Source organism: Mauremys reevesii, linkage group 9 (genome assembly GCF_016161935.1).
Source record: "Mauremys reevesii isolate NIE-2019 linkage group 9, ASM1616193v1, whole genome shotgun sequence".
NCBI classification, from domain to species: domain Eukaryota; kingdom Metazoa; phylum Chordata; order Testudines; family Geoemydidae; genus Mauremys; species Mauremys reevesii.
The window spans coordinates 30,504,887-30,509,042 of NC_052631.1; positions in this window are offsets into that span (position 1 = coordinate 30,504,887).

The window sequence follows — 4,156 nt, forward strand, 5'->3', positions numbered from 1 at the left end:
CAGTGAATAAATCAAGCCTGCCTTAGACAAAGGAATGTGGATTTACCTGTCTGACTGGCTTGATTACAGGCAGAAGACAATTAAAGTATATTTACATATATTGTAAACAAAGCCATCAAAATAACAAACAGCAGCTTAGTTAGGACACCAGGAGACAGAGTTTGCACCCCCAGCAGGTCTTTCTGGCTCTTGAGGTATAAACAATGGACTTTTGGAAATAAAAAGGGAGCAAAAGATATTCTAGTTATCCATCAATTAGGGAACAAAGGGGACAGGACCCTCTGCCTCCATTAAGACTGGATCCTCTACCAGGAGTTGCTGGAGATGCTATTAGCTTAATGTAAGCAAAAAGGCTGTGTAGACAAAGACATAGCTTGCTAGAATTACACGTTAGACACTTGAAAGTGTATTATTGTTGTTTTGTTTGTAACCATACCTGTCTCTTTCTTTTGCTTAGTATCACTTACATTTCTGTTCTTTATTCATAAACTTATTCTTAATTTTACTGTAAACCATCCCAGTGCTGTTATATTGCAGTAAAGAGTGAGTCCTCAGGTAACCCAGCAGACTGGTGTGTGCACTGTCTCTCTGGTAGCAGCAAACTCAATAATTTCTGTGAGTGCCCAGTGAGAGTGGCTGGACACTTCAGCAAGATGTCTCTGGGGACCTGGGGAATAGGATTCAGTGACTGTTACCTGTGAGGCAAGGTTGAGACTGGCAGCGTCTTGAGGATTTTGCTGGTGCAGCAGACAGACTGGTGTGGTAGGGAGCTGACTCACAGTTTAAGACCCAGCAAAACTCTCATTAGCTGAAGCAGAGAGATAACACAGTGGCTTATAGTTCTGGATTCCCAGAGGAAAGCATCAGAATAGTTTTGTATCGTCTTTTATCAGAAGGGAGTAACAAACAGCTATTAGAACAGTCTTCTAGATAGGGTTTCACTGTCTGGTTCACAGGGTTGCCTTGCTTTAGCAAATAAATCCTATTAAAATTTTTGTTATGTTAAGGTTGTAGAAATATAGCTAGAGCTTTAGCTTTAACATGACTTGTGCTACCATGAGAAAATATTGCCCAAAGGCTAATTTAAGGGGTTAGCTTCTTAATTGTTACAGTACTGCCCCAAAGATTCAGAGATTTCAAATATAATTCAAGTCCCAAGTCTCTCAGAATTGAACACAAAGACTTCCAACAAAGTAAATTTCAGAAAATCAAAATGTAATTGTCCAAAGATTGATTTTCTATAATAATAATTAGTAATAATACTTAGAATTTATGAAGTGGTTGCCCTTCCCATTATGAATCTACACTCCGGTACTTCTATTCCGATAGGCATAGGGAATGAAAATTGCATTCCCCTGGGTCAGCAAGGGGGTGCATTAAGGCCATTAACTAATTAATATCTCAGTGCCCTTGTGAGGTGAATATTTATATGCTATTATCTCTGCTATAAAGATAGGGGAAGTAAGACAGAGGAAGATCAAGGATCAGATTGAAATCACTGGGATTACTGCTCAAATGAGTAAGGGTCATAGACCAAGTCAATTTCAGAAATGAAATGAAAACCCCAGACTTTGGGGGTACCTAGTCCTATACTTCATCCACTAGACCATGCTCCCTTTGAAGTTATGAAATAAAAATAAGGTATTTAATCTTACTTTATTACCTGCCTCTCAAAAAATTGAAATAAATGCAAATATTTGAAAGTTGTTGGCAGATCTACTATTGTGTGTTTACAGAACATTTCATTTTTAAAGGCGTGATCTAGAGCATGAATGGAAGGATTCACACACTTGATTTCATGTCAATTTATTGACAAGTTTTTCTACAAAGCTAATTGAAAGTTTCCTGCCACTGGGATGAATTTTCTAAAGGATGAAAAACAACTTCTCTTTATTGGACTTTGCTAACCTTCAACAGTATGAAATAAACTCTAATATTGGTCTCATTAAAATTAAGTCAGACTGGAAGAAGTGAAGAAAGAGTTGTTGACTCTGAAAACTACTCTTTTCATCAGAGTAATGAAATGCAGAACTTGACTTACAAAGTTAAAAATAGAAATTTCTACCACAAAGCGCTCTATCTTTTAATAGTTGGGTTTCCCTGCCCTCTCTTTACATCTGGGCTTGTTTCTTATGGAAAGTCTTGTACAGACTAAAGAGAAATGTTTTTAATGGGCTTCACTTGCAGAAATGTTCTTAAAGCTAGACCGGTTGTTATAGTTGAAAGACAGTATTCAAAGGGAAAGAGAGGAAATAAAATGTGCCATCTTGTTATAGAAAACATATGCCAGAACAATGTACAACAGTTAATAAAAATGATAGTTTCTAGAAATATAAACCTAATTAAAAATGAATTATAATAAAAATGTGCTAAGGATATATAAGTTTTTAATAGAGAGTTGAAAATGGAACAGTTAATAGGTTACAGACTGGCAGAAAGACAAAGATGAAACAGTATGTACTAAATAGCTAAGAGATTTAACTTTAACAGTGCAATGAGAAAGGGCATAGTAAGGAGAATCAATCTTGAGCAAAAAGAATAAAATGTGAGGAACAATATAGTCAGAACATATGAGTATTAGCTCATGAATGAATTTGAAAACTAAGATCCCTGTCTGAGGTCCATAGGCAAGGATACTTCAATGGCAGTTTACCTAAGTAAGATCCCTCTCCAGCCCTGCACCCACCCCCGGACTCCCAGACCCTTGGGCTGACTCCAACCCAGCTTTGACCTTTAGCTTGTTTCCAGCCTCTGACTACAATCCTGATTTGGCTTCTCTGTCGACTCTGACCCTGGTTTGGACCCGCAGGCTGGGCCTATTTTACGTCCTCTTTGACTCTTGGCACCTGATAGCGACTACTGCTCCAACCACCAGGTTTGACGGCCCAGAATCCATGGCCTGAAATACTGGAAAAGTTCTCGATGCCAGGATTTTCTGATGATTTGGAGTTGACTTTAATGGAGAGGCTGGGAAACTATTCCGACCAAATGACGTTGTTAGACGAAAGAGCAAGTTGACCCAGAGGCGGATATGAGTACAGGCTTCTTTACTGCGATACTTGTTCCCCTGGACCCAATTGTCCAGTAAACACTGAATTAGTTACAGCACATTCTTTTTGTTTTTTAGTATGTACACACCTACATCCATTACAACACCCCAAAAACCCTTATGAAGTAATAAACACACCCATTTTGTTAGTAAAACCACCCTATCGTGCACAGCATTACACATATTACACAGGCATTTTACCTTGAAAATATATTTCTTTGCAACAATTTGTTGCCCAAATCACCCTGGTCAGCAATTCTCAGGGGAGAGAGGAAGGAGCCATGAACAATTCTCAGGGGAGGTAGAAAGGAGCCATGAGCCAGGGCTTGTTTATGTAGCTGGGAAAGGAAGGGAGGAGGAGACAACATTGCTTCACCCAAAAGGTAACCTTTAGATCCCCACATTTCTTATGCATCTGCAACACTTACCAATTCTTACAAGCACCAGGGAAGGGCAAAATATTGCAACTTATTTATTAAACAAACTACAGCTTTCTTATGCCTTTGTCCCCTAATGCCATGTCAGCACATTAGCAGCTTCCCAGGTCTCTACTTAACCCATACATATCCCAACAATAGTCATAAATAGAATTACCATACCCACTATTATCCTGGTTGACCCCAGATACCCCCTTTTGCATGACTTATGAAACCATATTCTGGTTTCATAACCATATTTCTGGTTTCAGAGGGCCTGGCAAAAGAAGGTTCAATTATATTCTCAGCAGGTGCAGAATGGTGGTTAAATGTGCGTTTCACTGAAATCCCTCTGGCTCTGTTTACAGACACGTTTGGTTGCCTGTGTCATCAGTGCTGTCTGCGTTATTGTGGCTTGCTGTGCTCTTTGTAATTTGTGTGAAGCCAAGGATGAGCCATTTGCCGGTGAATGGAGCTAGGACAGTAATGGATTGCTGAACCAGTACACTCAGCCAGAAAGTGTACCTATCACAGCTGGAGAAGAATGTACCCAGGCAACAGAAATAAGAGGTGCTCTGTGCCCTACCTTAGGGACTGGCATGTCCAAAGAGAGGGAGAATAGTAAATTTATGAATATTGTTGTACAGTAATGCTTACAGTACATGAGGTACTGTCACATCACACAGTGAAA